The sequence below is a fragment of the Macrotis lagotis genome, chromosome X (genome assembly GCF_037893015.1).
Source record: "Macrotis lagotis isolate mMagLag1 chromosome X, bilby.v1.9.chrom.fasta, whole genome shotgun sequence".
Lineage (NCBI taxonomy): Eukaryota > Metazoa > Chordata > Mammalia > Peramelemorphia > Peramelidae > Macrotis > Macrotis lagotis.
Window position 1 is genome coordinate 428,718,281 of NC_133666.1, and position 12,232 is coordinate 428,730,512.

The following is a 12,232-nucleotide window of genomic DNA, read 5'->3' on the forward strand; positions in this document are numbered from 1 at the left end:
AAAAATAGCATGCTTCAATCTTTATTCATTCAACATCAATTCTTTCTCTGGAGGTGGATAATATGTTTCATCACTAATCCTTTGGAATTGTCCTAACCATTTTTCATATTCATATTTATCTATATTTCATTAACATGAAATGTTACAAATTGAGACAAGAGTCTCTGGTAATTTTCTCCCCAAAACACAGTATTTTGTAAAATTTTCAGGTTTTTTTGAGGGTGGTGGTTGAAAGCAATCTCATGATTTAATATTATTCCCACATAATAATTATCATTTTTAGAGTTATGACTATATTTTGGTATACATAGTATATCTATATACATCCAAGTCTCTACATATAGAGACTCATGATTGCTGTATAGAACTGTTTACTTTTTATTGATCTTATGTCTTTTTGAGCATTGAAGAGTTACAGTGCACCTGGGCCTGGAATGAGGAAGACAGGAATTCAAATCTATCCTCAGGCACTTACTAGCTGTGTGACTATGGGCAAGTCACTTAATCCTCTTGGCCTAAATTTCATCAACTGTAAAATAAACTGGAGAAAGAAATGCTAACAAGGTCATGGAGACATGACTGAAATGACTCAACAACAAAAACATAAGATGGAATGACGTTAAAATCCATGGCAAATTTTGATTATATGTGAAGCATACTTTTAGGAAAACAATTATGAATCTGGATATTCCTTTTCTGTTATTTTAGACAGTCTTACTTCATTTCTCTGTAGTATTCAAAAATAACAGAAATCATGAACATATTTAGCACATACCTAAAGGATCTTTACTCTACTAAATTTAGCAATAACAACACTTATTCCCTTACTATATGGAGTATTTCCTGAATCTTATTTAAGCTCTTATGGCTCATGAATCCTCTGTTATAGAAAACAGTCTCTTGCCAGCAAAGATGATTTTAATGGCCCTCACTTTAAACTAAGTCTTCACCATCTGTTCTTCCTTTTATTCTAAATGCTAAAAGGAATTAATTCAAAATTGAGTCATAAAGGAGGTATTTTATGTCTTAAAAAACCCTGTTCATGTTTTGACAATTTAGATTGTACATAGCTATCTCCAGAAACATCTGGAGGAAAACAGCTGTCCTTTGATACCTGGTTTGGAGTTTTTCCCAGGGAAGATAAGAAATCATCCAAAAATGGTTTTAGTCTTCCCCAGCTATACCTAAAATACATCATAGAATCAAAATTAATACAGATGGCTCAATCTGTAAAAACAAAAATATCGTAATCTACAAAGTTTGTTCCCTCAAGTACACCGTTCTTTTACTCAAGACACTAACAAGATTTTTATTTCTGCTATGGAAAGTTGTTTGTTGATGGCATTGTCATGCATTTAAACTGAAAACTATTTTCCTAGGTCTAGAATTCTGGATTCTGTGGATGACAGAACTTGATTTACAGAAGAAATTGAAGCAATGAGCTTCAATTGTATGAAAAAATAAAGGAAGAACCATCCAAACAATTACCCTAGCAGGCATCAGAATAGGAAGTATTCTGCTAATGGAAAATATTTCACTTTTCAAGATTTTTTAAAATAAAAACAATGGTTCAAATATAGTCTAGCATGAGTATGTTTATCCTTCCTTCTTTGGTAAACAATCACAAACACAGCTAAAGAGTAAACAAACAAGCCCCTTTAGTGCTTCCTCCCTCTTAAATTTTAAATATACTTTACATTTATTATCTGCGATTCTATTATATTCCCCTGGGAAAAATCTAAGTTACTTGAAGGCAGGGACTATTTCATCTATGTCTTTGTATGTCCAGTGCCTACCACAAGACCCTGTTTGTAGTAAGAGTTTAATAAATATTTATATGTTTAAAATATACTTTGTTGTTAGGAAAATACAGTATTGTATTTATGCAAATGATATGTTGGTAAAAGTTATCTTGTATCATCAGAGATCGAGATTGCTAATATTTTGTGGGTAATCTTGTTGACTTGCAAACGTCATCACTTCTTACCAGGAGAATCAGAGATGATTTTTTTTCCCTTGTTGGAGCAATGCCATATTTCTCTTGAACCCTTTATCCAAATTTCTCCAACTGTATTCTGAGACTATCTTTATATTCAAATTTTACTAAAGATACCACTCCTTTTCTCAGAGAGGTTAGGTACATTTTCTAAATGTCTGTTATTTTTTTTATTGAGCTAAGTAGGAACTTGAAAATGCAAATGAGGTTTAAGAGAAACCTAAAAAAGGTAAGTTTATTTGATCAATTTGAAGACACTGAGAAAAAAAATGTTTCTTTAGAAACATGATGTCTTCAAAAAGAAGGATTACAAATGGCATAGTCAGTCATACAAATATGTAAATAGCATTTGGAACAAGAATCATACCAATCACCCAGACAAAAGTCAGATATCAGTGTATAGGTGAGGGACAGACAGCTAAGGTTTCAATATTGCTATTCTATAGAAATTACTACAGCGTGCAACTATGAGAAGTAAAAGAAGACAAAATAGTAGGACACTAAAAATGGATTAAATTACCATAGAAGATAACAGCACACTTTAGCAGGTATATGTAATATCCTTCCTACTTTGGTCAATGTAATTTTTTTTTTAAACAAGGGGCTATCTGTGGAGTGGTGGTAGTGGAATCTCTGTTGTGTTGATGGATATAGAAATACTATGAGATTATGTTTAATCAATTGTGGTGAACAGGAAAGAATTATTCCTTTCCTCACTTAAACTTCTGGGGAGGTTTTGGGGGTTTAACCAATGCCAGATATCTCTAGAAGAGGTATTTAATAATTCTCCCATTATCAAGTCACTCTAGGATGAAAAGCCTTGCAATATAATAAGATGCAGAGCAACATCATTCAATTTGCATTTAGCACCTTATATGATACAGATCACCTCAATTTTAGGGGCAGGATATTGTTTCAGGTTCCTAATATACACCAACTCTTATGATAAAGATGAATGATCAAGAAGTTAAGTGCAGACAGAATATCATGTGGAAAGTATTTTTTTTTTGTTTTTCTTATAATTCCTCAACTAAATCTTGATGGAGATGTTTGAAGCACATCTTGAGATTTCATTCCATTAGTAATTCAGCAGGATAGTTTTGGCCAATTGCCTCGGGCATTCTGTTTCAGGGCTTCGTCAATAGCCTCCATCATCTGTTCAGCCTTTTGCTTAAGGGTGGTGAGTTGGGATGGTGACAGATTGGGCAAGGTTCTTGCCCACATATTCTTAAATTCTGAAGAGGTAAATACATACCCACTATAGTTTCTGACAATCTAGGCATTATAAATTGTAAGTAATGATTTGAGATTATGACAGAAGATATTTAAGATCATTTTAAAACCTTTTAATGTATGTATAATAATTGTTTGTTCCTTTAAAATGGTCTTGTAAAGTCCATATAGAGACATAATGAAAGTTTCTTGGTCACTTCCCATAGGAAAAGAAGGAGCTTTTGTTGAATTATATTCTTGTGTGCTATACTTCCTTAAAATCTTTAATATATCAGAGCCAATCAAGACCAAAAGCCATAGCTATAACTTAATACTTTCTCATGAACAATTTGCAGGTGTACTATATGTAATTTACTCAAATAAGATGACACCTCCTTGAATAAGAAGAAAAATGTTCTCATATAAGGTGTATTTCTGAGCAGATAACTTAACCTGATGATGATCTTATAGATGGTATGATCTTTTAAAAGTTGGAATTATAGGAATAATTTTTTTTGTAATCATGTCTTTCAATTCCAGTTCTATCAGGAGTCAATGTCCTCAACATTTTTATCAGTGATTTGCAGTAGTTGGCATAGATGAAGGATATTTATCAAATCTGTGAATGGCCGAAATGAATAGTACTAGGATTATCCCAAATCCAGAGATTCTGTGTCAAAGAAAAACTACCACAGCCAACTAAAAAGGAGTAAAGTAATGAATAACAATAAGGATTATATGAGTCCTGGCAGATTCTACCATCAACAAGAGATCTTGTAATACAATACCGCAAAAGGAGGAAAAAAATTCAGCCAATTGTAACTTGGTGGAAATGAGTCTTTAATGGGATAAAGAACTTTCAAGTCCTTTTTAATGAAATTACTAGAGCTAAGTAGGAACTTGAAAATACAAATAGGGTTTAAGAGAAACCTAAAAAGGTAAGTTTATTTGATCAATTTGAAGAGACTGTAGGATGTTGTTGTGCTAAGATTCTAACAAGGGGAAGAGAAAAAAATGTTCCTTTAGAAACATGATGTCTTCTAAAAGAACCAAAGGAGTAAAATAAGAAGGAAAAAAAAAGAAATATGGGAGTCAGAAAAATTTTTTCTGTTCTGTAAGGTTTCAGAAGAGAAGTAGAGGAAAGGGCAAATACTACTGTAGAAAGAAAGGAGGGGTTCGAACTTGCTATTTCTCATTTGCATGAGAAGAGTGCATAAATTTGGGAAAAAAATGAGTGGTGGAAGCAGATGAACTAGATAAAAAGGACTGACCAGCAGCTTATATTTTACATAAAATGTTTACTTTAAAAATATATATCAACAGGGTAACAGATAGGAATAGATGGGGGGATCAAAAAGGAAGATAAGATAGGGAGGAAATTAGTCACAAGCAAAATAAACTTCCCAATCCTGAATGGAATTTTAAGGCATTTTAAAAAAGAAACCAATTGGGAATGAAGAAAGGGTATCCATCAATTGAGCTATGACAACAAATTGTGACTAATAAATATAATAGAATATCATTAACACTGTAAGAAATAACAAAAGAGATGATTTCAGAGAATCCCAGAATGTAAAAAGTGATGCAGTGTTAAGTGAGCAGTACCAGGAAGACAATAACATTGTAAAGAAAAACAACTTTGGAAGGCTCAGAAACTCTTTTCAAAGCAATTATCAACCATATAGTGGTCTATTGCCTACCTACTGACAAAGTTGAAAGACATAAGATACAGAATGAGACCTATATATTTGAATGTGACCACTTTTTGTCGTGATAGTCTATGCTTAATTTGCTTCTTGTTCAGTCATTTCAGTCATGTCCAACTTTGTGAGCTCATTTTGGGGTTTTTCTTGGCAAAGATATTAGAGTGGTTTGACATTTTCCTCTCCGACTCACTTTGCAGATGAGGAATTGGGGCAAAAAAGGGTTAAGTTCCTTGCCTAGGGTCACCCAATTAATATTTAACCAGACCTGAACTTGGGAAGATGAATTTTCTTGAGTTCAGGTCTAGTAGTCTATCCACTACACCATCTAGCTGCCACATATTTATTTCAAGTGTATTTTTTTCTGATTTTTAATTGGTAGGTCAAGGGGGACTAGCAATAATGATATAAAAGATATCATTTGAAGATTTCTTTATTATATAAAAATAAAAGAAAAAAGTTCTCAAAGAAACACAGACAAGCAAGAAAATGTAAAAAATATTTAAAGTTGATTACTTTTTTAAAAAAAAAGCAGGTAGTATGAAATGGAGATTTAAGGTTTCATACAGAATCCTCCTTTAGTGTTTTAGCTTCTATGTGGGAATCTCAGGTTGCATATATATGTGTTTGTGTTTTTATTATAAAATAAAAAAACTAAACTAAATCTGTAGTTGATAAGCACCCAGGAGAGAAAACAAGTTAATTGAATAAAAGAAGTGTAATATAAAAAGAATAGGAAAATGTAGCAACAAAATGAAATTTAACAGAGCTAGATTAAAAAGTCCTACACTAGTTATTTAAAAAAACCAACCAGCTAAACTAAGCTAAACATATTCAAATGGTTGTGATGTGGCTACTCAATAGCCTCAAAAGGCCTTATATCTTTTTCATATGATCTGTATATTTCAAAAGTACTTCATGTTTACTATGGCTGTTAAAAGTGGAATTTGATTTTAGGATAGAATGCATGTTAAGGGAGATTTTATCCTGATTGTATTCTGTCCTGATGAGATCATGTCTGGAGTGCTGTGTTCATTTCAGTTTTGTGCATCATATTTTAGGACACATTGATAAGGACATTTATGGAACAAAGAGAACTGTGGGCTTAAAATTATGTCCTACAAGTATCTGAAAGAGCTGGGGGAGGTAGTATTTAACTTGTACAGAAAAAATGGTTTAACTAACCCATCCCTGCCTGCTACATTCAGATATTAAAACTCATTTTAAAGAGGGATTAGAATGTATTTACTTGATTCCAGAGTCAAAAGTAAGACCAATGGTTGGATGTTATAGAAAATGAAAACTCTTCTCCAGCAATAGCTATTTAGGCCAGGCTTGGGATGTAAGAACTTCCTGAAACTGAAAGGAATAGAGAAAGGGATAGAGAAAGGGATAGAAAGGGGCAGGTAGGTATCACAGTGGATAGAGCATGGGCCCTGGAATCAGGATCTAAATTCAAATCTGACTCCGTTCACTTAATAATTACCTAGCTATGAGACCTTGGGCAAGCCACTTAACCTCATTGCCTTGTCAAAAAAAACTTAAAAAAAAATTAACTAACTCATTTTTTCCCTCCAGAGAGCAGGTTGTGTTTTGGGTTTTTTTTTGACAAGTCAATGGGCTTAAGTGACTTGCCCAAGGTCACACAGCTAGATAATTATTAAATGTCTGAGGTGGGATTTGAACTCAGGTTTTCCTGACTCCAGGGCTGCTGCTCTATCCACTGTACCACCTAGTTGGCCCCAGAGAGCAGGTTGTGAAACAGTTACTAACACACTCTTGGCTATAGGTCATATAAAAAGACAGAGAATATAGATAAGCTCAAGAAACTGGTCACAAGCCTGGCATGGGGAGTCCTCAAGGGGAAGCTGCAGAGCTAGAGATGTTTCATGAATGGATTAGACCAGATGATTCTGAGGCCCTTTCAGTTCTGAGTTTTATCATTCTATAGATTCCAAAGAGCTAATTTGCTATCTGAGCAGCCTCAAGAGGATGGTCAAGGATGAGTTTTTGTTTTGTTTGTCAGGACAGATAGCATTACTTCAACTACATTCTGTAGTGACAGAGGGTTTCAGATATCTTCATTTGGTATTTCTCTCCCAACCTATCACAGTTTATGCATATATATTATATAGTTGAGGGGTACTACTATCATTTGAAAAGGACTTGCAAGACATTTCTGATAAGCACAGAATGCAAAAGGATAGCTTTTTAGGGAACTGAGATGAATTAGTCATCAAAGTATATTACAGATTGTGGGGTAACCAGCTTCTATAAACTTTTAAAAGCTGGTCATTAAATTTTTAGTATGAGTATACATCTCAGAAATCAGCATATGCTGAAAAATCAAAGCTTAATTTATTGTCTTTTAATTATATATATATATATATTATGTAGATTTAAGAAAGGGACAGAAAATGTCAATAATTCAGATTAGAATTAAAAGTGTGTCATGGGTACATTTATTTCCTCCAGAGAGCAGGTTTTGAAACACTTACTGATACACTCTTGGCTATAGATCACCTAAAAAAAGAGACTATAGATGAAGAGTTCAGGAAATTGATCACAAGCCTGGCATAGAGGTGTGATAGGGACTTCAGTTCTAGAGACCTTAGCGGATGATCTCTGCAAAAGCAGAGCCAAAACCTTATGATTTGCCTTAGTAATAATTTCATCCTTCGAAATTTGGAAAATCAATAGGGGAAAATGCTGTAAGGAATCTGATTCTTACTTTCTGGATAAATAGTGATTGCTGGAATGAAAGTGATGATTAAGTTGGGAAAAAGTGACTATTCTCTTATGATAGAAGAGAGGAAATCAGTACTCTAAATGGTGCCTTAGATTGGGAAAAGCAGATTTCCAAGGGTTCAGAAGATTTCACATGACCTAAAGTATTACTGAAAATCCATCCAGAAGGAATGAGCTGCTCAAGAATTAAATTTTGAAAACACAAGGGGAAACAATTCTTGCATGGAAAAAAATGTTTGACCAGGAAAGACCAGGGAACTAGGGAACTTATTAACCAAGTTATATTTTAAAAGGAAACATGTAGAAGCGAACAGCAATCAGATAGCAGAGAATGAACAAGGAGCTTATAAAACAATGGAAGGGGACTATAAAAAATAGGGACAGCTAAAATGAGCTAAAGTTTTCAAGGGAACACAGAACAACAAAAAGCCCTTTGCTCAAAACCTGGGAAACTTATACTCTTTTTTTTTTTTTTTTTTTTTTTTTCTTTTTTTAGATTTTGGCAAGGCAAATGGGGTTAAGTGGCTTGCCCAAGGCCACACGGCTAGGTAATTATTATTAAGTGTCTGAGACCGGATTTGAACCCAGGTACTCCTGACTCCAGGGACGGTGCTTTATCCACTGCGCCACCTAGCCACCTGAAACTTATACTCTTAATAAAACTTTTCTTTTATTCTTTAAAAAGGGAAGGTTTTGTTTTTGTTTACTTTGGGGGGGGGTTGAGATATGGCAAAAATGAATCCTTGTCTCAAAGTGATCAATTCAAAATGTCTCCAAATGATCAGTAGTTGATAAGTTTGAACAAAGTAATAATTCACAAGAACATTGCTCCCAGCAAGAAAATCAAGGAGTAGACTGAATGAAGACATTGGATATAGGTGCTGCCTTCATTTTCTTATTATATTATATTTACAGGGAACATACAGTGTGATCTTGTCATTAGACTTCAGTAAATATATTAAAATAGATTAAATGTTCAATCTATTCTTTTCTTCCATTTTCCTCCCTTTGGACCAGAAAGAATTCTATAGTTTCCAAAAGAAATCTGATGATTATTCAAAAGACAATGGAGAAATACATAGCTTTATTAACTTGCAAGACATTATGAGAAAGGATTTATGAAGGAGAAACAGAATAAAAGAAGATCAAAAAAAGAAAAGTATGATAGGAAAAATTGGTGACTGTTCATGTGAGAAAAGCAAGGGATACTCAATGGTCAGCTCATGTATTTCATTGATTTCCTCACAATATCAAGACAACTTGAATCAGTTAGTCAATCAACAAATATTTATTCAACGATTCTAGCATGGTGAGTGAGCCTAGTGTAGACAATTTTTGGAAGACATGAGTTTACACATGATAGGCAGCACTGACTATGATCTGAATTATTCAATAACCAACCAGTCATCAAGCATTTATTGAGTGTCTATTTTGTGCCAGTCCCTCTGCTAAATGCAAGTGTCCACATTGAAGATATCAGTCTAAAGTTGCGCCAAAGAGTGCCTATCAGACTATAAACTAGATGAGCTTGATATCAGAAATCACAACTCAGGTTGCTTTTGTTCATTTGAGCACACAAAATGTCACAATGACCATCTCAAAAGACCTTCAGACAACAATTTCCACACATTCTCTGCCCCATAGAGGAATAGCTACATTTCTCTGTTCAAATGATTTGGGGCCATAATTGAGGCTAGAATCCAAATGACATTCGTTTCTCTTGCAAGTTTTCAATTATCTGAATACTTTTAAGTTGTTCTCAACCATAGGAAAGTAATTCCCCATATTTTTCCCAGAAAATTTTTTTTGATTGGAAGTATATTTTTTTCATATTACTACAATAGTTTTGTTGTAAATGTAAACATAATCCTCTCTTCCACAAATAGAAACCTCAAGACAAATAAAGTGGAGGAAAAAAGTGTGCTTCAATCTGTATTCAGATACCATCAGTTTTGTCTTTGGGATGAATATCATCATTTATCATAAGTCCATCAGAGAAAGAATTTCAATATTTTCCTCCACAGTTGCTATTGCTAGCTGTATTTCTCCCCAGCTTGTTTCTCCCCACCCCACCCCCATGTACCTTATTCTCTCTCTCCTTTCACCCTCTCTTCAAAAGTATGTAGTATCTGATTCTCTCTCTTCAAAAGTGCGTAATATCTGCTACCTTCTCCCATGATCTTCCCTCTCCTCTATCACCTACACCCCTTCCCCATCCTCTTTATCCCATCCCTTTCCTCTCCTTTTTCCCTCTAAGATAGATTTTTATACCCTAATGAGTGTGCATGTTATTTCCTCTCTGAGCCTCTTCTGATGAGAATGAAGGCTCACTCATTCTGCCTCACTTTCCCCCTTTCCACTCCACTGCAAAACTTTTTCTTATCTCTTCTTTCCTTTCTCTACCTTTCTCATCCATTAACTCCATATTTAATGTTATACCTTCATATTCAGCTTTTTCCTGTGCCTTGTGTGTATATACTACTTTTAACTACCCTAATAAACAAGAAGGTTCATATGCGTTAACAATATTATCTTCCCAGACAAGAATACAAGCAGTTCAACATCATTAATTCCCTCATAATTTGCCCTTACTGTTTACTGTCTCTATGTTTCACTGGAGTCCTGTACTTGAAGATCAAATCTTCTATTCAATTCTGGTCGTTACAACAGGAAAGTTTGAAGGTGCCTATTTCATTGAATATTCATCTTTTTCCTGAAAGAATTATGTTCAGTTTTTCTGAGTAGTTGATTCTTGGTTGTTGTCTAAGCTCTTTTGCCTTCTGGAATATCATATTCCAAGCCCCAAGAGCCCTTAATGTAGATGCTACTAAATCCTGTGTAATTCTGACTGTACCATCACAATATTTGAATTGTTTCTTTCTGACTGCGTGTAATATTTTCTTCTTGACTTGGAGTTCTGGAATTTGACTATAATATTCTTGAGAGTTTTTAATATTGTGATCTCTTTCAGGAAGTGATCAGTGGATTCCCTCAATTTCTACTTTACCCTCTGCTTCTAGGATATCAGGGAAATTTTCCTGAAATTTTCTTTAAAAATGAAGTCTAGTCTTGACTTTCAAGTAACCCAATAATTTTAATTTATCCATTCTGGATCTTTTCTAGTTTTTCATTCTTTTGGTTTTGTTTTATTGTTTCTTGATTTTTCACAAAGTCATCAGCTTCCTTTAGCTACATTTGAATGAATTATTTTCTTCAGAGATTTTATATCTCCTTTTCTGTCAGTTCTGCTTTTTAAAAGCATTTTTCTCCTCATTGGCCTTTTGGACTGCTTTTTCCATTTGACTCAAACTAGTTTTTTTTTTTGTTGTGAAAAGTTTATTTAGAAGATGATATACTCAAATTCAAAAGAAAAATTTTATCAAAAACAAGACAGGAAAAATCTTAAATAGGAAAACAGAATAGTCTTGAATTATTTAATGTAGTTTTTCAAGCCAATTTTCAAACTTGATTGGCTGACAAATATCAAACTTCTCTCCCACCTCATCTCCTGTCACTCCTTGATTTGATTTGTGAAATTCAACTGATTGCTCAGATATTTCATTTAAGAAGTGTAAAGAAACATGCTTAGAATTACAGTTGTTAAGCTCCCCACTTCTTAATGAGTAATTCCCATTGCATATCACATTTTGAAGATACTATTTCTTGTTTTCCATTTAGAAAATTGTGGAAATCCCCAAATCCCCAAACCATGCTCTTGGACTAGAACCCAATTGGTTATAATATGTGGCCTTGTGAATTCTCTGCGGGTATAGCTGCAGGTCCTGTTCTGTGTCTCTGGCATTTCCTGTGGGTGCCATTAGGTCATGGCTTCTTTATTCAGCTTTCTGCCATTTTGTCAAGAATCAGGAGAGGAGCGAGGATTCTAGATTTGTTGGTTTCCACAATGCAGCCATTCAGCACCATCTCATCCAAAATTATGTGTACTTTATCCAAGTTAAACATCATATCTCATATCTAATTCACTCACTCAACTGAAATACATATCCAAAACTTCCACAAAATTATGGATGAATTCGTATACAGCCATTTCATTCTCAGTTTCATTGATTCCAACCACGATGAAGAGAACTGCATACTGCCGATATAAGAGCTTAAAATCCTTATATTGGATAAAAGAACATTGTTCTTTGGACCGTGATACACATGTTTTCATGACATCAGTTTCCAGAATGGTTCTCTGACTGATTTCCACATGTTCATAGTATCTAGAAAGTCTGGTCTGTCCTTGTTTATTGACCATGAGGAAAAATTTTATCATTTTTTCCTGGATAGTATTTTATGTTGATATAGCACAACTGGAACAGTATACCTGGGGCCGGGGCCGGGGTCCCCTCCCCCTCCGCAGCCCTCACTGCCTGCGTGCTGTGGGCTTCCTAGGGGCAGCCATTTTGGTTTCTTCAAACTAGTTTTTAAGATGTTATTGTCTTCATATTTTTTTTGGTAAATCCCTCACCAAGCTGCTAACTTGGTTTTCATGATTTTCCTGCATTGCTCTCATTTCTCTTCCTAATTTTTCCTCTTCCTCCTTTGCTTGATTTTCAAAATCTTTTTT

The 12,232-nt window shown here is 34.3% G+C and overlaps 1 pseudogene; it reads right to left on the bottom strand.

Moving 5' to 3' along the window:
- Positions 1 to 11,334: 11,334 nt before the first annotated feature.
- LOC141501345 (AP-4 complex subunit sigma-1 pseudogene) lies at positions 11,335 to 11,994 on the bottom strand (annotated as a pseudogene).
- Between the last annotated feature and the right edge of the window lie 238 nt (positions 11,995 to 12,232).